This window comes from Heteronotia binoei, chromosome 5, assembly GCF_032191835.1.
Source record: "Heteronotia binoei isolate CCM8104 ecotype False Entrance Well chromosome 5, APGP_CSIRO_Hbin_v1, whole genome shotgun sequence".
In the NCBI taxonomy this organism is placed as follows: Eukaryota; Metazoa; Chordata; class Lepidosauria; order Squamata; family Gekkonidae; genus Heteronotia; species Heteronotia binoei.
This window is the reverse complement of record NC_083227.1, coordinates 43646030-43670787: the sequence shown is the minus strand read 5'-3', so window position 1 is coordinate 43670787 and position 24758 is coordinate 43646030. Positions and strand designations below refer to the sequence as shown.

The 24758-nt window shown below is 48.9% G+C and overlaps 1 long non-coding RNA gene across 1 annotated transcript; it reads left to right on the top strand.

The window, feature by feature from the left end:
* Positions 1-1154: 1154 nt before the first annotated feature.
* Positions 1155-20121, top strand: LOC132572403 (uncharacterized). The gene is made up of 3 exons (XR_009555427.1): positions 1155-1237; positions 18561-18708; positions 19551-20121. It is a non-coding gene; the product is annotated as an uncharacterized LOC132572403 (long non-coding RNA).
* Positions 20122-24758: the final 4637 nt, after the last annotated feature.

Here is a 24758-nt window from a genome sequence, read left to right as displayed (position 1 = left end):
TATGAAATTGCCTCATGTCCCTGCTGCATCAAACCACTGGTCCCATCTAGCCCAGTATCATCGGGTCTGACTGGCAGCAGATCAGCAAGGCCTCAAGCAGAGGAAGGTAATTCCTACAGAGAACGACCTTTCTCTGAGAATGCTGGGGACTGTATTATTAGAAAGAGAGATTACATTATTAGATTAAAAGCACCATTGGGTTTTTTTGGCTAAGCCACAATGCAGTGCTTCATACAAAGCAACTATCAGTCTGCTTCAGGTCCCCGCTGGCTTTTAGTATGTTAAGTCCTCCTTCCAATTTGTCCTAGGGATGCTAGCCCCTATAGTTACAGCTCATCTCAGGACTATAGAGGCCAATTCCTCTGGAGAAAATGGACTCTTTGGATGGCGGAGTCCATGGCACTGTACCCCGCTGAGGTCCTTGGCCTCCCCAGGCTCCACCCCTAATCTTCCCAATCTGAATCTGGCACTGCAACCACCCCTTCCTGCACCAGTGGCTGGGGGGGTGGAACCTGGCAACTCTAATTTATCCCTGGAAACTAGTGTCCCCCACCCCCCTGCAATTTAGTAATATGGAAAAACCCAGTAATTTCTAGGAGAAGCCAGGAATTAGATGAGTAATATACACTTTCCATTTCTCCTGAGCTGGGCCTGAGCAGAGTGAAAAAACGAATGGGCTTGGAGAGCTCTGTAAATGAGTTAGTCAAATAAAAGACATTGCTCAGAGAGAAAATCTATAGAACATGGGTGGCCAAACTGCAGATCAGGAATCACATGTGGCTCTTTCACACAAATTGTGTGGCTTTTGAAGCGCCCACTGCCCCATTGGCCAGCTTGGAGAAGGCAGTTCTCTCTTTAAATAACTTTGCCAAGCCAGCCAGCAGCTTGGAGAATACATTTAAAGTTAAAGTTGCTTTCTTTCCACCTCTCCCTCCCTCCTCCCATCTATTTCCTTCCTTCCTTTCTCCAGCATCTAACACAGGAGTGTCAAACAAGTGACCCGCGGGCCTAGGCTTCCCAATCCCCAGGTCCCAGCCCTCAACCAGCTGGCCGGGGGGGAAGCCCCACCCCCCACAATCTTCATGTAGTTTTAGAGCTCCTGCAGGTCCGTTTTTAAAATATGTGCCTTTAAGGCTGAGCAGGAAGCAGGAAACAGGAAGGGCTTTGGAGAACAGCCCCTCCCTTTCTTTTGCGTTCAGTTTTCAGAGCAAGTAAAGTTCTGCAGGAACAAGACCCAGTAAGTATTTGTGTGTGAGAGAGAGGGAGGGGGCAGGGGATTCCCTGGTTTGGAGGCCTTCCCCCCGCTTTAGAAAGCGTGGGGGGGAAGGGAAATGTCTACTGGGCACTCTATTATTCCCTATGGAGAACGATTCCCATAGGGAATAATGGGGAATTGATCTGCGGGTATTGGGGGTTCTGGGGGGGCTATGTTTTGAGGTGGAGGCACCAAATTTTTAGTATAGCATCTAGTGCCTCTCCCCAAAATACTCCCCAAGTTTCAAAACGATTGGAGCAGGGGGTCCAATTCTATGAGCCCCAAAAGATGGTGCCCCTATCCTTCATTATTTCCTATGGGAAAAAGGCATTTTAAAAGGTGTGCTATCCCTTTAAATGTGATGGCCAGAACTCCCTTGGAGTTCAATTATGCTTGTCACACCCTTGTTCCTGGCTCCACCCCCAAAGTCTCCTGACTCTGCCCCCAAAGTCCCCAGATATTTCTTGAATTGGACTTGGCAACCCTACGCGGCCGGGTCTGGCCCCTGAAGGGCTTGGATCTGGCCCGCAAGCAGCTGACCTCTCCCCTTACAGTCTCTCTGACTGTCAGATTGTTCTGAGGGTATTCGAGGTGTGCCTCCTGACCACCGTTAGCACTATCAGGTGATGAATAACAAACACTGCATATAGAGTATTATTGAAAAGGAGTTTTGACAAAAGGAAAGAAAATGCAGGTTTTGTTTGTACCTCAGACTGTACTTCCTTATTCTCTTCTGCAGCTGTGAGTGACTTGCTTGTAGCATCCTTGGGAATATCCATTTCCAATCCTCACAGAAGTTGCTTCATTGAGACTACATTTTACATGAAAAGAACACTGAGTGCGCTATAATAATACCAAGATGAAATCATATCACGGCCCTGTTGCATAAAATGCACCCCAAACAGCAGATTTTAAGGTAAAAGACATATAAGGAAACCAATAGAGGTTATACATATATATGAAACTAAGAAAGGAACACTGAAGTGCCAAGTTCTGCAAGAAAGAACCTCAATTATTTTGCGGGCAGCAAACTCAAATTTTGTGACAGAAGCAATTATGCAAATTAAGTCAGTTATGCAAATATGTTTAATTTGTACTATCTTGGCTTACCTCTGTGGAAAGCTGAATTATAGAACAGGATTGGGAAGTATAAAGTCACCAATATTGCCAGACTGGCATTTTACCAACTGCATCAAGTCAGGGAACTGGCCCCTTACCTGTCTCACTCTGACCTAGCCACTGTAATCTATGCAGCAGTCACCTCCAGACTGGATGACTGCAACTTCCTCTGCACATGGGCCTACCCTTTAGACTGACCCAGAAACTCCAGAATGCAGCAGCTTGGGTCCTTAAGGGGACCCCACACACAGTTCACATCTCTCTGGTGTTAGGAGCTGCATTGGCTTCCAGTGGAGTTCAGGTTTAAGGTGTTGGTGTCGACCTTTAAGGCCCTTAACGACCAGGGACCCATATATCTTCAGGATACATGTATCCTTTCCTGGTATACCCCTGGAGAGACTTGTGTTCTGGCAATCTGCTGGTGGTTCCTCTCCTGAGAGACATCCAGCTGTCTTCAACTAGGCCCAGGGCTTTTTCCGCCTTGGCCCCAGTCTGGTGGAACTCTCTGCCAAATTCCACCCAGCCCTTGTGGGATTTACTATATTTCCATAGGGCCTGGTGGGGGGGAAGCCCCGCCCCCAGAGGACTGTGCCTTTGGAGCCTTCAGTCTCCGATTGAAAGGCTTCCTCTTGGGATGGTGTGTCTGTGTTACTTTGAAGAAGTTGGCAGCAACTCATGAGTAGAGATGCCAATCCGTTGCTTCAGTCGACAGAAACGGGGTGGAAGGGGGAGGGAAACGTCTGCTGAGCACTTCATTATTCCTTATGTGGAGATCGATTCTCCTAGGGTATAATGGGGAATTGATCTGGAGGTTTCGGGGGCTCTGGGAGAGCTGTTTTTTGAGGTAGAGGCACCAAATTTTAGTATAGTATCTAGTGCCTCTCCCCAAAGTATCCCCCAAGTTTCAAAGCGATTGGACCAGGGGGTCCAATTCTATGAGCCCCAAAAGAAGGTGCCCCTATCCTTCATTATTTCCTATGGAAGGAAGACATTTAAAAAGGTGTGCTGTCCCTTTAAATGTGATGGCCAGAACTCCCTTGGAGTTCAATTATGCTTGTCACACCCTTGTTCCTGGCTCTGCCCCCCAGTGTCTCCTGGCTCCACCCCCAAAGTCCCCAGATATTTCTTGAATTGGACTTGGCAACCCTAATTGATGTAAATGTCCCTAACCCAGCTACTGGGGGGAGCGGGATACTCAAAATACAAACATGTTTGAAACTTGAACATTCTTATAGTATTTCCTTACAGTATCTCCTTGATGCCCACCTTCCCTTTTCTACTGTCTGTTACACATTAGCTCTGGAACAGTATATGGGGACATAAAGCCCAGCCTCTGTCATCTGGCAATAAATGTAATCAGTTGCTTGTGGGCCAGATAAGAGCCCTGGATGGGTCAGTTCTGAACTGCAGGCCATATATTTGACATGGTCGGTCTAGAGATTAACATTTAAGAACCAGAATCCTGTAGGACAAACAATTGCATGTGACTAGATTTGAGTATCTTCCAGAGTTAAGAGTTGAATCTGACAAGCAGACCAGCAACACTGGGTTTATTAGATTAATTTTTAATGGTAACACAATGTCTAAAAGTCAGCCTTTTTGTATAGTCACTCTGAACTAATTTGGAAGGGTTTTGCAAAAAAAAAAAAAAATGACCAGGTAACCAAATAGGTTGGGAGGGGGGACTCATATATGAGATTATCACTGTCAGTTTTAAAAAGCTAAAATTATATTCCAAAAACATTATCTTATAAATATTAATAACTGTGCATCAAGATATATCAATCTTTGTTTACCTATATAGGTAACTTCCACTAGTGTAAAAATATTTTTAAAGTAAAATTGTGCTTATGCACATGGGGTTGTCTGTCACACACTTACAAACATCTTTCCTAAAACCTGGTACAATTATAAATAACATAAAATACATGAAAACCAAACCAAACACTGTGAGCTATTCCTCAGTTGTTTGAATCTGTTCAATACGCACCATACAATGTTTTTGTTAAAATTACAACACACCTGAACAAAGTACTGAATGTCCAGATGCTAACATTTTTATATGGACTAAGTATTTCTATTGCAATGTTTCATACTGACCTGCCTTACAGATAAATTTGGACCACTAACATCAACTATCTGGATAGTTATCTCAGATGGTTCTAATTAACAACAAAGAGATACCCAGTCCATGTAAATCAGGGCTTTGGTTATGTATGTGGTAATTTTTACAAAACCCCCGACCTGGATAGCTCAAGTCAGCTGAATCTCATGAGACCGCAGAAGCTAAGCAAGATCAGCCCTGGTCAGTATTTGAAGGGAGACCACCAAGGAATACCAGGGTCTCTATGCAGAGGAAGTCAATGGCATACTATTTTTTAGCATCTCTTGCCTTGAAAACCATATGAGGTTGCCATAAATCAGCTGTGACTTGACAGCACCCCCCAACACACACACAAACAAAATGTATGATACTGTACAGATCTAAACAACTGAGGAAAGGCTCATGGCTTAAATGCATTGGGTTTGGTTTATATGTATTTTATGTTATTTAAGTAAATAACATGTGTAATGGGCAGTGGGTTTATGCAGGATACAGGCTTCAAGGCAGTGCATAAGAGTGACAGCTAATGGAACTGCAGATGAATGATAGCTAATAGAACTCAACTCACTTTGATTGGGGGAACTTCTGCTAACTGTCAAGACAGCTAGTATATTTAAGGATTACAGCATGTAAAGCATAAATAAAGGAGGAGAATTAGTTGTAATGGTGTCCAAATAAATTTCATAAAGGACTATAGTGTGTGTATATTTTATAATTCACATTACATCACATGAAGCTATACCACACTTTGAAATGGATGCTTGAGTCTGATATGAAGAAAATGTTGAGGGTGCCTTGCTAGAAAGAATTAAATAATAAAAATTAAAAACATCGTGGAAAAGTGCTGAAATTCATTAGGGATCAATTCAGTCAGCATAGTGGTTCACTGAAGAAGAATACTCATAACGAGACATTTAACTAGGATTCTTATATGAACAATGTGAATAATGAAGTGATATTTGAATTTTGTGAACTACAAGTGAAATTTGGAATATTGTATGAACTAAAGAAGTGGATTTTGAATACTGTATTGAACTGATGGACTTGTATTTCATTTATTGCTTGTAAGATTTTTGATATATTTTCCTGTACCTTTGAGGCTCTGTTTTGAATTATTTTGATACTTGCATAGGCCTGTTACTTTTAAAATACTTTAACTGTCAAAATAGGACAGTTAGGCAGTTGGTTGAAGTGGTTGGGGTTGGGGTTAGAGCTAGAGAGGAGTGTGGACAGAAAACTTCTAATAAGAGACTCTAAGGTCTGTTAAGCCCTGTCTGTAGCAGAGGAGTATGCTGCGACTTCTGCAAATGACAGACTTCGGATGGTGACAGTGATTCTGACAAAGAAGTGTCAGAACCTCACATATTCAAGGAGAAAAAGAAATCCCCTTGTGTGTACAGAAACACTACTTAAGTGGAGAAATTAGTCATTCTCAGTATGGAAGCTTATTAACCAGTTTACAGAAACTGTCCTTGACAAAAAATATGAGGAGGCACAGAGGTCCCTCAAGCAAGTCAAAAGGGGTTATTGCTCTTAAGGAGAAGAGAATAACAATCTGGCCAGAGGAAGTGGGGACAGATAGGAAAGCCGCTGGTCTATAAACATAGGGTTAAAGCATAATAAGATCTCAACTCTGTGTGCCTATCCAGTAACAAACTCCAGAAGAAGGTATAAGACACTCTAGTAATACATGTATCACCATATGAGCAGTGAAACATCTGTAATAGCAGCAAGACAAAGTAATCCAAGAAAACATATTCTCTAAATATCTCTAGTGTTGTAAAAAGCAGTTTTGCATATATATTCAAACCTCTCTCTACCAATCCTAACCAAAGCTGCCTGTTTGTTCTAATAATTCTGATTTCTGTTTCAACTTTCAGTGTGCTTAGGGAAATTTTTGACAAAGCAAACAGACAGGATGATCATTTTAGAGAGGAGATTATTAAAGCGGTTACCTTGTCACAGTATGTAAAGTAAAATTGTACATACACAAGCACAAGTACAATTTTACTTAAAATGTTTTATTACACTAGGAGAAGATACCTATATATGTAACCAAAGATTGATGTATTTTGATGCACAAGTTTTTAGAAATATTTATAATTTGATTTAAATGTTTGGAATATAATTCTAGTTTTTAAAAAATTGACAGTGAAGATTCCACATATAAGTTTTTCTTTATTTCCTTTTTCAGCCTGGTCTGCTCTGGGTTGAAGATTTTTTACCCTCTTTTTTTGATTTGTTTTCATTATATGCTACAAATAACAGCGGCACTTGAATTCTGAGATAATTTGTGAGGGGCCCCTGAGATTTTGACTGCCTTGGGACCTCCACAGGGCTTAATGCAGCCCTGGATTCCTAGGCAAGGAGGCAGGTTAAGAACATAAGAGAAGCCATGTTGGATCAGGCCAACGGCCCATCCAGTCCAACACTCTGTGTAGGGCTGCCAAGCCCCTGGTCCAGGTGGGGAATCCCCCGCCCGGGAGGTTCCCACCCGGGATGAACCTCCCCCTACATCACTGGCGCGATGACGTCACCCAGAAGTGATGTCATCAAAATGGTACAATAGGCACCATAGAGTTTTAACCTGAGGAAGGCAGGGGAGGGACTTCACTGATGTATGCCATGCCATAGACTGCATCTTCCAAAGCTCCCATTTTCTCTTGTCATCTGGAGATCAGTTGCAGTCTTTGCCACCAGCTGGAAGTTGGTAACGCAAGGCATTATTAACCTTATGGTTTTGGATGCCAACCTATTGCTAAGAGTAATTAGTTCCTGTAACTCTGATTTCAGTGAGCTGGGCTGGCATTGTCCTGGAGATTTTGGAATGGAGGGGTTAAGGGATGGGCAGGAGGACATAAATGCAGTCTAATTCCATAGAGTCCACCAGGGCTTTTTTTTTCTGGAAAAAGAGGTGCTGGAACTCTCAAGAGGGAAATGAAGGAGAAACACATGGGTGCCCCTCATGAACTTTTAAATATTTTTTTTTAGAATTTTGTTTCTACAAAGAGGTTCCAGGACTGCATTCCACAACATTCCCCCAGGGGGAAAAAAGCCCTGGAGTCCACCCTCTGGACCAACCCTATAGCCACACCTTCAGGTGCTTTGATTGGTCATCTTCCAATAAAACAAGCAGTGGACTAGGCTTGGCTTTCCAGACTCCAGTCCCCAGGCATGGATCTCCTGTTTCCAAAGGGCATCACACACCTCCCTTTGCATCTCCCTTCCAGAAAAATAATAAAAATAAGTTACTAAACTTGCACCATTGGATGGTATGGAAATGACTTCCTTGCATAACATCCTCAAAAATCTCCCTGCCTTTGGACAGAAAAATACACAAACAAAAAACAGAGATGGCCTTCCTGATTACCTGCCTGATCCGCATCCCACACTTGCTCTCCTCTATTCACTGGATCTCAGGTGTTGGAAGCAAAGGTGTCACTGCCAATGGCCTGTGTGCATTCTCTTGCTCTTTCTCAAGGCGATGGGTGGCCTAGACACGGGCTGCTTAGGGAGTGGACAGATGGGATGGGAGGGTATCATCACAGTGTTTGTTGACCTCTTGGTAACATGCAAATAAAAGAAACAATTTTCCTATGGCAGCCAAAGGCTGAATCAACAACAGCAGCCCTGCCCCCCCTTCAGCCAAATGGCTTCTTTTCACAAAGCAAAAAGCCTTACTCCTGTACAAACAGTGCCACCAAGATATAAGAAGGGGAAAGAGCTTGGCTACCACAGGTAACTTAGCGACTGGCTCATGCATGGCTGGGAAATGTTCATTATCTAGGGAACAGCCTGCTCCTTCGTACCACTATGGAATTACCACAGCTGAATTTTTAGCCTGATTCAAATATCATATTACAATGCCAGCATTAACTTGGTATTTCACAGCCTGGCTTCAAGACTGAGTGGCAATGGAACTTCTGTGAGTTCCTCCAACATTCTTTTGCAAGGGGAGGATGAATTCCAGGCCTAGCAAAAGCCACTGGATAAACCATGGAATAGCCAACTCAGGATTGGAAAATACCTGGAGATTTTGGGGGGCAGAAAGGGTTGGGGGAGGCAGGACCTCAGTAGGGTATAATTCTATAAAATCCACCCTCCAAAGCAGCCATTTTCTGCAAGGGAACTGATCCCTTTCATCTGGGGATGAGTTCTAATTCCAGAAGATCTCCAAGCTCCACCTGGAGGTTGGCAGCCCTGCAAACCAAGCCATTGTTAACCTTGTGGTTTTGGATTTGAACCCAGTGCTGAGAGTAATTAGTTTCTGTAACTCTGTTTTCAGACTCTGTTTTAGCGAGCTGGGCATTGATTGTCTTTATCTGCTTGGTTTCTGTACTTTTAGTTTTAACAGCTACGTGGCAGGCAGAAATTTCAGGTGCCATTTCATCCAGACAAGCAGCAGTTTGGAAAAGCTTAATCTGTTGAATGTCTGCCTTCCTAAGGACATTGAATTTCTTGCCAGGAAAAATGATGGTGGGAAACCCTGCTGCCTTTTGTACTTAGTATAAGTTCATATACTCTCCGATACATTTCACAACTGAAAATTGCAAACAACCATCGCAACTAGAGCCACACTCATAATGGACCATGAAGGTTCCCCACCCAGCTGTAAATAGGGTTGCCAACTGCCAGGTGGCACCTGGAGATCTCCTACTATTACAGTTGATCTCCAGATGACTGACTAAGATCAGTTCCCCCCGGAGAAAAGGGTTGCTTGGAGAATAGATTCAATGACATTATGCCCGGCTGAGGTCTCTCCCCTTCCCAACCCCCCCTCCTCAGGCTCCACCCCCAAAATCTCCAGGTATTTCTCAACACAGAAATGGCAACCCTATTCAACATCCTGTTCTCTGATGAGTTTATAGTCAAAATTTCATAAAGAAATACTTAAGAAACAAAATACTGACTTTATTCAGTGGTGCTCAAGGCAACATAGACAGCATTCCTAGATAGAACTAAGGGATAACAGTTTCTCTAGGTCTCTGTTAGCTTCCATATGCTACTAGTGTTACCAAGGTAGGAAACCAAGTGAAATATAATTTATTTTGTTCATGGAGGTACATATTTGTCAAGAACCATAAAGAGCTAAAGTTCTCAAGCTGATAGTTGCCATATTGCTGGGAAATCCAAGAATTATTCAACACCACCCTTCCCCAATATGCAGTCATTGGCTCACTTGAGAACATTTCTCTTCTCTAGCTGCCTATTAGTCTGATGTACCTTAAATGACTCTGGACAATTCACTACTTCAGATTCTGTTTTCATGTGTAAAACTGGAATAAGAGTGACCTACCTGGTGAAGCAACGTCCTTGTGAAGCCCTTTAAGGTAAACTGTGAGGCATTATATTGGCTCTGAGTGAAACCCTGTTGCTGTGACACTGTCCCCTGGACTATGACGCTTACAAACAGGAATCTGACTCATAGACTTCCTCATTCACTTTCTTCAGCAAAAGAGCAGGCTCCAAAGTTCAGCACACTCCTACAATTTCACACTGCGCAAAAAACTTACAGAGTACTCTGCTCCAAGATATGATCCTCAGACAAAATTTGCTGATGCTAAGCAGGGCTAGATCTGTTCAGGGTCTATACGACAGGGGTGGAATTCTAGCAGAAGCTTATTTGCATATTAGGCCACACCCCCTGATGTAGCCAATCCTCCAAGAGCTTACAAAACTCTTATTGTAAGCTCTTGAAGGATTGGCTACACCAGGGGGTGCGGCCTAATATGCAAAGGAGCTCCTGCTAGAATTCCACCCCTGCTAAACGGGATACCTCCTGGGAACTCCGGAGTACACAGATTTGGTCTGGGGTCCCCAGCTTGAGTAATAGTCTGATCTGAGTTGCCTGTTTTCCTCAGTCCCCTTGGATTGCCAGTCTCCAGGTGCTGGCTGGAGATGTTCCAGAATGACAACTAGTCTTCAGGTTACAGAGATCAGTTCCCCTGGAGAAAATGTTTGCTTTGGAACATGGACTCTATGGCACTATACCCCTTTTGCCCCAAAACCCTGTTCTCCCCAGGCACCACCCCCAAAATCCCCAGGAATTTCCCAACCCATAGCTGGCAACTCTAACTGTGGCCCATGGATCAGAACTGTGGTGCAAGTGGAGAAGAGGATTCACCCATTCCCCCAGTCTATGTGGTGGGAGATGTCATTTTGCCTATTGGGATCTCTACCGGCTGGAGGTCAGTTGTCAAAGCAGGAGATCTCCAGGCCCCACCTGGAGGCTGGCAACCCTAAAAGGGGCTGGCTGGCTACCAGGCACAAATGTGCAGGTGATTAGAGGAGAAGGTGTAGTGTATCGGCCGCCATACGCGCCATGCGCAGAGGCGACTGGGCTGTCCCAGGCGCCTCCAGCGCGGGCCACGAAACCCCCCGCCAATCACCAGCCGCGGCGGGAAGTTTAACAGATCAGGATTGGCCTGACCTGTCCAGTAGGCTGTACCGGGGAGTGTACATAAGCGGGACCCGGCCCGCGTGTTCTCTCTCTTGCAACGTGCTCCTAATAAAGAATGTTGCCCTACTCGCATCTCCAGACTGAGTACGTTACACTGGCGACGAGGATGGGATTCTAGCCTCACCGGCTACGTCGGAGATCAAGGGCACCACCGACCACGACCGCCGCCGCAGCCACCATGGCCAACCAGGGCGGAACCACCGGTCATGTTGAGCCGTTCGACCCAGCGAATCCAGAGGCCTGGGAGTCCTACTTGGAAAGGATCGAATGCTACCTGAGGGCCAATAAGGTCACGGAGGACAGCATGAAGAGGGACGTTCTCCTGAGCGTCTGCGGGGCGGCCACATTCGAGATCGCCAAGGGTCTCTCGGCCCCCGCCCGCCTCACGGAGAAGTCCTTCGCCGAGGTCAGCAGACTCCTCACCGGCCACTTTTTACCTCAGCCTTCATGGGTGGCCCGCCGCTTCCTGTTCCACAGAAGGGACCAGGCTGCCGGAGAATCGGCCGCCAACTACTTGGCGGCCCTCCGCAGGATCGCCGGGAACTGCAACTTCCCCCAGCTGGAAGACACCCTGGCCGATCGCTTCACGTGGGGCCTCCGCGACGAGAGGCTCCAGCAGAAGCTCTTCGCCAAGGAAGAGCTCACCCTCCAGAGCGCTTTCAACGAAGCAGTGGCATTCGAGAGGACCTCCAGGACCTTTCCCAAGGCCCGGACAGACGCCGTCCACCACGAGGAGCTGGACCACGACCGCCCCGAGGAGGGAGAAACCTACCAGCTGCGTCGCCCCGCCGGGCCACCCAACAGAGCAGCCCAAAGCCCCCGAGCGCCCGATCGACCACCAGCGTCGGAGAGGGTCCCTGCCACCAAGTGCACCAGCTGCGGCGACCCCCACGACCGGAGAGACTGCCAGTACCGGACCTGGGACTGCCGGAGCTGCGGGAAGACCGGCCACATCACCAGGGCTTGCCGAGCCAAGCCCAACCGCCGGAGGCCGACCACGCATCACGAGTCGGCAGAGTTCCACTCCACAGACTCCACGTCCCTTCAGGTACTGAACTTGCCCCTCGCCACCCCCGACAAAATTAAAATGGCGGTCCTCATCGAAGGGAACCCCTGCCAAATGGAGGTGGACTCCGGTTCCTCCATTTCCATTATAGCAGAGGAGACCCTGAGGAAACTGTGCCCCCGCCAGTGGCTTCAACTAAGGCCGGCGGACTTCATACTCCGGGACTTTCAGAAGAACCCGGTGCAGATCGCGGGGTGGGCGCGGGTGCAAGTCGAGCGGGGGTCCTTCTACGGGCCGCTGGACATCCTGGTGGTAAAGCGCCAGCTCACCACCCTGCTAGGACTAGCGTGGTTCAAACCCTTGGGGATCCGCTTGGAGGGGATGGGGCAAACCCTAACGCCCAGAGGGTTCGGGGAGATATGCCAAGAGTTCCCTGACGTATTTGATGGTTCCCTAGGGAGCTACAAAGGGCCGGCCATCTCCCTACCACTTGACCCCACGGTCAGGCTGATTCGGCTCAAGGCAAGGAGGGTCCCGTTCGCCTTGAAGCCAAAAATAGAGGCCGAACTAGACCGCCTCACGGCCCAGGGAGTCCTGGAGCCAGTGGACTACGCCACCTGGGAGACCCCCATCGTAACCCCAATCAAGCCAAACGGGGAGGTGCGGATCTGTGCAGACTATAAATGCACGATAAACAAGGCACTGCAGGATAACCCCTACCCAGTGCCGCTGGTGAGCCACGTCCTGGCTGCCCTCGCGGGGTCTAAAATCTTCGGGAAGCTGGATCTGGCACAGGCCTACCAACAGCTCCCGGTAGACAATAAGACGGCCGAGGCCCAGACGATTGTGACACACAGGGGGGCCTTCCGGGTGAGGAGGCTACAGTTCGGGGTAAGCGTCGCTCTGGGAATCTTCCAGAGTATAATGGACGCTCTCCTTAAAGGGATCCCCGGCGTCCAGCCATTCTTCGATGACGTTTTAGTCGCCGCCCCGGACCCCGAAGAGTTCGGCAACCGCCTACGCGAGGTGCTCCGCCGGTTCCAAGCAGCGGGGCTCAAGGTTAAGAGGGAGAAATGCTTGCTGGGGGTCCCACGGGTGGAGTTCCTGGGGTTCGCCGTAGATGCAGCAGGAATCCACCCAACGGAAGAAAAGACCCGAGCCATCGTGTAAGCCCCAGCCCCCACCTGCAAAGCGGAGCTACAAAGCTTCTTGGGGGTGCTTAACTTCTACCATTCATTCCTCCCCCACAAGGCAGCCCTTGCAGAGCCCCTTCACCGGCTGTTGGACAAAAAAGCCCCTTGGGTTTGGGGCAAACGACAAGCTGCCGCGTTTCAGGCAGTCAAGGACGTCCTGGTGTCCAATGCGGTACGTACAATGCTCGACTGGGTGGTGAGGGGCTGGCCAGAAGGGAACATGGGGGAAGAATTCAAGCCATATAAAACCAGGAGGGAGGAACTAGCAGCACACAAAGGGTGCATATTATGGGGAAGCAGGGTGGTGGTCCCGCCCCCGCTGCAAAAGCGTGTTCTGGAATCCCTACACGAGACCCATCCCGGCATAGTCCGAATGAAGGCATTAACCAGGAGCTACGTCTGGTGGCCGGGGATGGACGGGGAGATTGAGAGCTGGGTCCGTAGGTGCCAGACATGTCAGGAGATGCGGCCCGAGCCTCCCAGCGCCCCCGCCACACGGTGGGAGTCCCCCAGGAAGCCATGGTCGCGCCTCCACCTCGACTTCGCGGGGCCATTCCAGGGGCAGATCTTCATGATAATCGTGGACGCCTACACCAAATGGCTGGAGGTCATTCCCGTAGGGTCCACCTTGTCCGCCGCCGCAATCCGAGCGTTGCGCAGGGCCTTATGCACACATGGTATCCCGGACACCATCGTCTCGGATAACGGGGCCGCGTTCACCTCGGCGGACTTCCAGGCGTTCCTCCAGAGATATCTGATAAGGCACATAAGGTCTGCCCCCTTCCACCCGGCCACCAACGGCCAGGCAGAGCGGATGGTCCGCACAACCAAAGAAGCCCTGAGCCGAATCGTGCAGGGCGACTGGGACCACAGGTTAGCCGCCTTCCTTTTCGATAATAGGGTCACCCCCAACCCGGTCACAGGGGTCAGTCCGGCAGAGCTCCTCATGGGCGCAAGCTCATAACCTGCCTAGATAGGCTACACCCAGACAGGGCACCAGACACCCGCGGAAGTCCCGAGGTCCGGGACGCAGCCAGGGGTTTCTTCACGGGCGACCCGGTATACGCCCAGAACTACGCCAGGGGGCCCGAATGGGTGGCGGGCCGGGTGCTACGAGTAACGGGGTCCCGCCACTACGATATATCAACCGAGGGGGGCCAGGTATTACGGCGGCACATAGACCAGTTACGCCGCCGCACGCTACCGGAGGAACCTGTGGACACTGAAGAGGCGAGACCCGGGGAGGGGCCAACCGTGGGCCGACCTGAGGACACAGCCCCAACACCGGCTACACCGCCGTACGAAGCGCCCGGACCGTCAGAGCCCGAGAGACCGACGGAACCAGACCCGCAGCCTCCGACCACATCACGGCCCCCCGATGCACCAGCAGCGGAAGCTGCACCGCCTCCACCGGACCTCCCCAGAAGGTCCCCCAGGGAGCGCCGACCTCCCGCGTACCTTAAGGACTATGTTCATTAGCCAGGGGGGGAGGGGTGTAGTGTATCGGCCGCCATACGCGCCATGCGCAGAGGCGACTGGGCTGTCCCAGGCGCCTCCAGCGCGGGGCGCGAAACCCCCCGCCAATCACCAGCCGCGGCGGGAAGTTTAACAGATCAGGATTGGCCTGGCCTGACCTGTCCAGTAGGCTGTACCGGGGAGTGTACATAAGCGGGACCCGGCCCGCGTGTTCTCTCTCTTGCAACGTGCTCCTAATAAAGAATGTTGCCCTACTCGCGTCTCCAGACTGAGTACGTTACAGAAGGTACAGAACAGCAGGTGCTGCCTAGTGCCCGCTCTTGCTGCGGAGCTCCTTCCTTCCTCTGAGTCATTTTCGCTCGCTCACTGCTGGAGTCCAGCAGCAGCCTCGCTGGCTCTGAGCAGCCCTGAGGAAGCGCCCTGTGCTTAAAGGGGCAGTTTTTACACTGGAGCTCCAAAGAGAGGGAGGAGGGAGGCTTTTATCTGTTGCAGCAGCTTTTTGTCTTGGTCGAAAGTTTTTCTTTGCAAGAGGAGGGAGTCGGCCGGAGCTCTGGTCACTGGCTGGTCTGGCAGTCTGAGGAGCAGCTGGGCATTAAAGGTTAATTGGATCTTGCTGGAATCCAGCTGCCACAATAGACTCTCGAGGCTCTTTGTGTAGACAAAGTGTCATTATTGGTTGCAGAAGGCTGTTGATTTTCTGCCCACCCTTTGGTCCTTACAGCTGATCAATATAACACAGTGAACTCTCTGGAGAAGACACTAAGAGCTTCTTCGGATTGTTCACTGTGCCTGATTCCTTATCTGATGAAGTGTGCTTAGAGCACACGAAAGCTTACATTCTGAATAAAACTTTGTTGGTCTTAAAAGGTGCTACATGGCTCCTGCTTTGTTCTACTGCTTCAGACCCATCTGGACTCATCTATCCCTGGCTATGTGTGTTTATATTTGTGTGTGTGTGTTAAATTTCATCTTCAAATTTATGGTGAGCCTATAAATTAATGACCTCCAGAAGTGTCCTGTTGTTAGCAGCAATTTTGAGGTCTTGCAGACTGAGGGCTGTGGCTTCCTTGATTAAGTCCATCCATCACATGTTAGGTCTTCTTCTTTCCCTGTTGCCTCCCTGGCCTCTGGTCATCTGATATTTTAAGAGAGCAGTGCCCCAAAGAGAACCCCTGGCGATTCTGTGCTGGTTCAATTCTGGTCACAGCACCTCAAAAAAGATATTATGGCATTGAAAAAAGTGCAGAGGAGGGCAACTAAAATGATTAAAGGGTTGGAACCCTATGAAGAAAGGTTAAAGCGCTTGGGGCTCTTTATTTATTTATTTATTTATTTATTAATTTCATTTATATCCCGCCCTCCCCCACCTTGGCAGGCTCAGGGCGGCTAACAGCAATCCATAAAAACACACCATAATAAATAAAACATTAGAATTACATTATAGAACAATAAAACATTAAAACATTAAATTAAAAACCAGTCTAGTAGATACAATTATACTGCGGTATAGATCTTTGGACCGCATTGGCGGATCTTTAATTGAAGGCATTAACCTTTAGCTTGGAGAAACGTTGACTGAGGGGTGACATGATAGAGGTTTACAAGATTATGCATGGGATGGAGAAAGTAGAGAAAGAAGTACTTTTCTCCCTTTCTTACAGTACAAGAACTCATGGACATTCAATGAAATTGCTGAACAGTTGAATTAGAACTGATAAAAGGAAGTACGGTACTTCTTTACCCAAAGGGTGATTAACACATGGAATTCACTGCCACAGGAGGTGGCAACTACAAGTACAGACAACTTCTAGAGGGGATTGGATAAACATATGGAGCAGAGGTCCATCAGTGGCTATTAGCCACAGCGTATTGTTGGAACTTTCTGTCTGGGGCAGTGATGCTCTGTATTCTTGTTGCTTTGTGGGGGGTGGCACAGTGGGAGGACTTCTAGCGTCCTGGCCCCACTGATGGGCCTCCTGATGGCACCTGTGTTTTTTGGTCACTGTGTGACGGAGTGTTGGACTGGATGGGTCACTGGCCTGATCCAACATGGCTTCTCTTATGTTCTTATGTTCACTCCTGCCAGCTCCTGGACCAGGTCCATGTTGGCTTAGAGGCCCTGAGGATTTTGAGTCCTGCAAACACAGCCTTGATCTTGGGCTGTATCTGGCATCTTTTGCCTCTAGCCCAGGTTCACCTCTGGCCCCAGAGCCTGTGGGGCCTGGCTGCACTCTAGCCTGCCGTCCTCCCCTTATTGTTACCCTGCCTACTCATAGGCAATGTTCCCTCTAAGCTGAGTTAGCATAAACTAGCTCACAGATTTTTAGCCTCCGGCTCACGCATTTTTGTTTTAGCTCAGTAAGGATAACCCCAGGGCACAATAATTTATGCAGTAGCTCACAACTTTATTGCCAGTAGCTCGCAACTTTAATACCAATAGCTCACAAAGTAGAATTTTTGCTTACAAAACTCTGCAGCTTAGAGGAAACATTGCTCATGGGCCTCATGTAAAGAAGCACATTTGCTGAGTGCCAGCAGCAGCCATATTTTTGTGCACGAGGGGATGCACAAGAACAGGAAAAAGGATCAAGGAGTTGAAGCATCTGCCCTGGGATGAAAGGCTAAAGAGCCTGGATTTTTTGCAGCTTTGAAAAAAATATGATTAAAAGTGTTTTTTTTTTTGGGGGGGGGTGTTGCCAGGTCCCCCCTGGTCACCAGTGGGGGATTGGCAGGGGTAGGGTTGCCCAATCCTTGTTGGAAAACTCCTGGAGATTTGGGGATGGAGCCTGGGGAGGACAAGGACCTCACTGGGCTCCAGTGCCATACAGTCCAGCCTCTGAAGCATCCATTTTCTCCAAAGTGATCTTTGTAGTCTATGTTGGATTTTTTGGTTTGGTACAGCCAGGAATCTTTACCTCTTAAGTAGCAGAGTACATAAAAGCTGACCATACAGAAAAGCAAGGTGCTGAATGTGCTAACAAGCTTACAAAGTTACAGAGCCAGTAATCATATTCAAAGCTAATAAGAGTTCTTTAATATAGTGAACTCCATTCTAGACAGGATAGATGAGAGAGGGATGTTTAGATTCCAAGCTATGGTGATGGGTGTAGGGATGAGAGGTCCTGCGTCCATTGTTCCAAGATGAAAACAGCATGCTTCTTTCTTTGTGTGTGTGAGAGGAAGAAGAGAGTATAGCAGATAGGAAATTGCTCCCTAAGAAGTATCAGTCCGCACATCAAAGGGGACAGAGACTGAAGAGTAAACAGGAAGGAAATCCATAGTGTGCCTATCTAACTGACTCTCTTTTAACCCCCTTCTGGAGACTGAGGCCAAAAAGACTGCACCAAGACCTTGTCTTCTGACACTCTGTAGTCTGGAGATGAGCTGTAATTCCAGAGGCTTCCCAGGTCCCACCTGGAGGCTGCCATCCCTAGTTTGTGGGGGTTATAAAATTATGTATGCCGTAGATAGAATTTTTTCTCCCTCTCCCAGAAGACTCCAACAGGGATAAAGTTCACAAGGCTGAAGTGAGCTGAATAAGTCTGTCAAAGGTCAACATGGAAATGTCTTAATACCCAGTGAGGCTAGGAAAGGATGGCTGCCACACCCTGATAGGGGAAGGAGAGCTGTGAATTCTCTAATAAGAGAGGGGCATTCTGTGCATGCTCAGTGACCATCTGTGCTTTGTTATGCCACATGTTCCACTTTAGTTCTAGTGCTGGAGCTGGGCTAGGCCCAGGTTCCCCATTTAGAGATTCCAGTTGCCTGGCTCCGAGGAATTGCTGGGGGGCAGGCTTTGTCATCCCAAAAGTGAACAAGAGGAATGGCGTGGCTTTCAATTCCACTGCCACTCTGCTTTGAGTCCCTGGTGTTTTTCTGCACATGCTGGAAAGTATTGGTGTTCTCTCAGGTTCCATATTACATTCTTCTTTTTTTTAATCGGACAGATGTTCTCTCAGCTGGGAGAGACCAGACAATCCCAACCTCGGAGCTGTGGTGGTGTAGCAGGAGGAGCCCGCGTTATCAATTAAAACCGGATCAGAGACAGAAGAGGCCTGAGGCGAAATCAGGAAAACAGCTTTCTTTATTACATACGTACATACGGGCCCAGACAAAGAAGGGAGTCTGAGCAATGGACAGAGTGAAACACAGCCTTTTATATCTTTTTCAACAAGCATTACATAGCTGCAATACATAGGTCATTTGGTTACATTGTGACCGCAAATTACTGAACTACTAAACATGAACTGAAAACATGACTGATGGTTGCTGGTTACGAATCAGTGGTTCCAGGTCCGGTACATTACATGGAGAGTGCGGGACTTTCCAGAAGGCACGGAAAACAAACCGTTGGTATTTCAGTTTCCTTATAGTTTCCTATTGGTAAACAGCCCGTTGATAAACAGCCCGTTGATATTACAGTTTCCTATTTCTTAAGCGGGGTGCTTTCTCCGGCCACAAACCACTAGTTCAGCTACTGAAGCCTATATGGTAAGCCTATGTGAAGCCTACTAATGCGTATGCAGTAATTTACCAGTAGATAGCTTCTTGGCCATTAGTTCCTCTTTTCTTCAGCTGTAAAATGCAAGAAGCCTTTTCTGCCTGTCTTATTGATCCTACTTTGTTAGCCTTAATTAGCCCCAAATCCCTTTATATTGATATAGATATAGCCCCCAAGCATATCCTAATATTTACTTTTTGGCCTGCTGCCACAGTGGCAGCTACAAGCATAGCCAGCTTCAAGAGGGGGTTAGATAAAAATATGGAGCAGAGGTCCATCAGTGGCTATTAGCCACAGTGTGTGTGTGTGTGTATATATATATAATTTTTTTGGCCACTGTGTGACACAGAGTGTTGGGCTGGATGGGCCATTGCCCTGATCTAACATGGCTTCTCTTATGTCTTATGTTCTTATGACACTTGTCTGGTCCAAACAGACCTCCTGGAGGCCACTGTGGAGGTGAACTTCTGCTGCTGAATAAGAAGGTGAGAGGAGAACTATGAGCGCTTCTTGGTCAGACCTGGGGGTCACATGGCTGGCGGAGGGGGGCCTCTCTCTGGAGGAGTTTTGGAGCCCCCTGCATTTGATGGCGCATGATGCGGAGCTTGCAAGAGAAGAAGGACATCCACTGTTTCTTGCTACATGTTCATTCATGTTCCCAGCTGGACTGCTGTCTGCATACATCCCAGTGGGGTCACTGCCTTCGTCGTAATCTCCCTGCTTGTACTCAGCATAGGAAATTCTGGAGGCTCCTTTGGAACTGCTAGCAATCCCAGAAAGGACTCTCCTTCTTTGGCACTAAGAGGAGCAGCCAGAAGTGGATGCTTTGGGGCTCTCTCCTCTTCTTTCAGACTTATTCAGGGTGGTACACAGAGACTTCCCTGCCAAGGATGGACAGTTCTTCCCTCCAAGAGCTTACCACCGATCTTCCTGTATCTTGCCTGACTATGGTGCAGGGAATCTGTTATGTACTTTCCCAAAAAACATTAAAATTGACCCTCACTGCTCTTGTTTGTTCATTAGTTGTGACAGCTGCTAACCTCAACCGGTGTGTGGCCTGGTGCTAAGCAGGCTCACAGTGGGGAGACATTTCAGGGGTGAGTGCCTATTTCTGGGTTAATTAAGTCCAAAGGCTCATGGATGTTGCCAGTTTAGGGAATTCTCCATCTGTTCCTTCCTGTGCATTAACAAGATCACCACAAGGTTATCCAATGATGAGAACTCTTAATCTTAGACTTATGCATAGCATTCTGATTACTGTCTCTGTTATGTATTGGAACTGGAGTTTGGCCTTTGGGCCAGCAGAGACTTGGCTGAGCTGGAGACCCTAAAACAATAGCCACCTGGATTCAGGAAGGAGCCCATCAGGGATCGTTAGGCCAGCTATTAACCTATAGTTGTGTGTAATGAGATGATGGTAATGGTTTTTTGGGTGGGGAGGTTTGCATGCATATAAGCAGGGCCGTTGGTCCTGCCAGATAGTTCTGTTCCTGTCTCACTATGCTGAATCACTGAATAAAGAGCTGAATTCACTATCTCTTGGGCGTCATTCTTTGAACCTAGTACATTATAGTCTCTCTACACGCACTTCTGTTGCAAGAAGCTGAATCAAATTCTTCTTCAGATGTGGGCTATGATGGGCTTCCTGGAAGCATCCACTTGGCCACTGTTGGAAACAGGACGGTAGACTGAAATGGGCCTTTTTTGGCAGGATCTTGGTTCTGCTTACATTCTTTGAGGGCTTCTGGGAGAACAGAAGCCAATGAAGATGCCTCCTCAACAGGACTGGATCAACATGGGATTTTTTGGGGGGGGGGGATTAAAAAATGACACCCCCTTATGAGCCCATTCTATGTTATGAGCCCTGTCACGCCCCTGCAGGCTGTCTGTCAGTGGGGTGGTGATAGCCGCAAAGTGGGGTATAAACTTGCTATAATACCCTGCGAACCCCAAGAAGTGATGTAGCTGCTTTTTGGTGCGAGAGCAAGGTTGGCACTCCAGGGTTACAATCTTTTCGGGCAGGGGTCGGAGTAGGCGTCTCCCAACTAGGAAACCTAAGTATTTAAGCTCCTGGAACCTGAGATGACTTTTCCAGGGATTGGCTTGTAACCCCGCAGCCCGCAAGGCCCGTAGCACCCATCGCAGGTGGTCTAGGTGGGTGTCCCATGAGGGGCTGCTGATGATAATATCATTGATGTAGGCCTGGGTGAAGCCTTTGCACTGGGCCAGGGTGTGGTCTACAAGCCGTTGGAACGTGGCGGCTGCCCTTTTGAGACCAAAGGGCATTCTTTTGAATTGGAATAGGCCCTGCGGGGTAGCAAATGCCATCTTTTCCCGGTCCACGGGATGCATGGGCACCTGCCAGTAGCCCTTTGTCAGATCTATTGCAGAGAGGTACTGGGCCCTCCCAAGCTGGTCAGTGAGGATGTCCACGCGCGGTAGGCATCAAACTTGGAGAACTTATTCACCTCTCTATAATCCACACAAAAGCGCACACTGCCATCTGGTTTCGGCACCAGGACCACGGGGCTTCACCAGTTGCTTTGGGAGGGCTCAATAATATCAAGGCGGTGCATCTTGTCCACCTCGCATGCAATGGTGTCCCATCGTTTTTGCGGCACGGGTTGCTACCTGGCTCTTGCCACTTGCCGCAGGGGCGTCAGGAGCTGGTGTTGGATCAGATGGGTCAGGCCAGGTTTTGTGGAGAACACTGAAGGGCACTCTCTCAGGACCCCGTGAAGGTCCTCCTGCTGGGTGGGGGTGAGGGCCTTGCCGAACACCGGGAGTTCAGGTGTGTGCTCGGTGGCGGTCCAGGGGAGTGTGCCGTCTCCTAGGTCGTTGGGGTCCTCGGCCAGTAGGCCTGTTTCTTCTGGGGGGTCCCACTGTCGTCACTCCTTCAGATTGTTAATGTGAATGGACTTTTTCTGACGGGGGCGAGGCCCGCATTGGACTTCATAAGTAAGAGGCCCCAACACCCGGGAGACCCGGAAGGGCCCTCTCCAGGGGTCCCCTTGTTGCTGGCCCATTACCCCTTGAGAGACCAAGACGTAGTCCCCCACTTGAAACCCTTGAACCTTGATGCCTTGATGTCGTAGCGCCTCTTTTGGGCCCTTCCCAGGTTTTCGCACGCCTCTTGGCGGATGTGTGCCAGCCGCTCCTGCAGTTGTCTAACATATTCATCTGGGGGTTCGGCGACTGGCCCCTTCCCTTGGACCCATTGCCCTTCTACCAGACCCAAGATGCCCCATGGTTGCCGCCCGTAGAGCAACTCAAAGGGGAAATACCTGGTGGAGGCTTGGGGGGTCTTGTGCACCGCAAAGACCAGGGGGTCCAAGTAGAGGTCCCACACTGTGGGGTGGGCATAGGCCATTTTTCTCAGCATGATTCGTCCATTCCACCAGCCCATCCATCTGGGGTTGGTAAATGGATGTGAATAATTGTTGAATGTGCAATGGATAGAGGTGTCAGGGGGTTGGCCCGGGCTGTCGTCCACTGGCAAATGTCATAGGACCGACAGTAGGCTTGGACCTCCCTGGCGACCGAGGGCCAGAAGAAGTGGGCCAACACCCAGGCTAGGGTGTTCTTTACCCTTTGGTGGCTGGCCCACTGATGGTCATGGACTCCCTGGTGGACCTCCAGTCTATATCCATGGGGAGCAAACAATTTCCTATAGGGCCCCAGCCGCCCCTTTACCTTGCGATACCATACCCCTTCGTCATGGATTATCCTGGGCAGGCGTTGGCCCCGACGGGCATCGACCACCACCCCATCACGGATCGCTTCCCGCCGTCTCAGATCTTCCAACTCCTTGTCCTCCTCCTGCGCCGCTATGAACTGCGGATCTCTTGGCCAGGCTGCCCGAGGGGCATCACAGGGGTGACCCTTGGTGGAGGGCCCTTCCTCTGGGTCAGTGGTTTCTGCCACAGCTGGAGCGGCCATGTCCTGGTCGTTGGCTGCCAGTGCCCTGCTCTGCCTGGGGTTGGAGGCTTCGAGTACATCCGTGAAGCAGGGTGGGGGCACTTTGCTGGCGATGCTTGGTTGGGTGGGCGGCTGCAGGGGAGATGACCCCCCCCCTCAGCCGAGGCGGGACAAGCCCATGCAATAGCTTCTCCATACCCAATTTGCCCCCCCCCGGCAGTGCCCAGGGCAAACACCCTCTCTGCTCCCCCCTAGATCTGGCCCTGCTCCTCAGTTTGCCTTTCCTGCTCATTTCTGCTGTTTGAAGAGAACAACTGAAAGAGTAAATAGGTCAGCTTTGTTGCCCCTTTTGCCCTTGCTGCTGGGAGTAGCAGAGATGAAATATAGGATGGACATTCATGCACATCACAGATGCTGCTGAGAAAGCATACAATCGGCATGGTCAAGATGGGTAGCAGTGTTAATCTGTCTGTAGCAGCAGAAAAGAGCAAGTGTTCAGTAGCAGGCGGTTCTATCCCCAGTGCTGTTTAACATCTATATGCGACCCCTTGCCCAGATTGTCTGGAGGTATGGGCTGGGTTGCCACTAGTATGCTGATGATGACACCCAGCTCTATCTACTGATGGATGGCTGATATGATGATGCCCCAATAAACCTGGACCAAGCACTGCAAGCTGTGGCTGGATGGCTTAAACTGAGCCAACTGAAGCTGAATCCGATGAAGACAGAGGCTTGGGTCTGGGTCGGGGAACTCCCCTACCAACTTTTGACGGTGCACCACTGACAACGGCACACAAGGTCAGAAGCTTGGGGGTGCTATTGGAGTCCTCCTTGATAATGGAGGCCCAGATAGGAGCAACTGCAAAACCTGCCTTTTTCCATCTTAGGCGGGTGAAACAGTTGGCTCCTTTCCTTGACCGAAGCGAACTGGCAACGGTGATCCATGCAACAGTCACCTCAAGATTAAACTACTGTAATGCCCTCTACATGGGGCTGCCCTTGTCACGAACCCGGAAACTACAGATAGTGCAGAACGCGGTGGCCAGGCTGTTATTGGGGCTGCCCAGATGGGAGCAAGAACCGCACTGGCTGCCAATAGTATACTGGATTTGCTACAAGGTGCTGGTCATTACCTTTAAAACCCTTTATGGCCGAGGACCTGCCTACCTGAGGAACTGTCTGTCCCCACACATTCCCCAGAGGGTACTAAGATCAGGAACTCAACATCTTTTAGCGATCCCTGGACCGAGAGAGGCGAGACTGACAACTATCAGGGATCGCGCCTTCTCAGTAGCAACCCCCTACTGATGGAACCAGCTGCCAGAAGAGGTTAGGGTTTTGCGGGACCTCGCCCAGTTCCGCAAGGCCTGTAAGTCCGTACTCTTCCAGCTTGCTTTCAGCTGACTTTTGAGACCTATAACAGCAGAAGGAATCCAGGAAATACTGACGTCATCGTACCTGAATAACGCCAAAATGTTATTAGCACCAACTGTTTTAAATTGTTTTATTAATTAATTGATTCTAGGTACCAATGTGTTAGTCTTTTATTGTTATTGTGACTAATGTTGTAAGTCACCCTGAGTGGGGAGGGCGGGGTATAAATTTAATAGACTTAAAGACGGTGGCAGGATAGGAGCTTTCATGAGTCGCTGCTTACTTCTTCAGATACAGCTAGAATGTGAGTCCAGCTGTCCTATATATTGGAAAGTGGAATGGTTTCCGATAA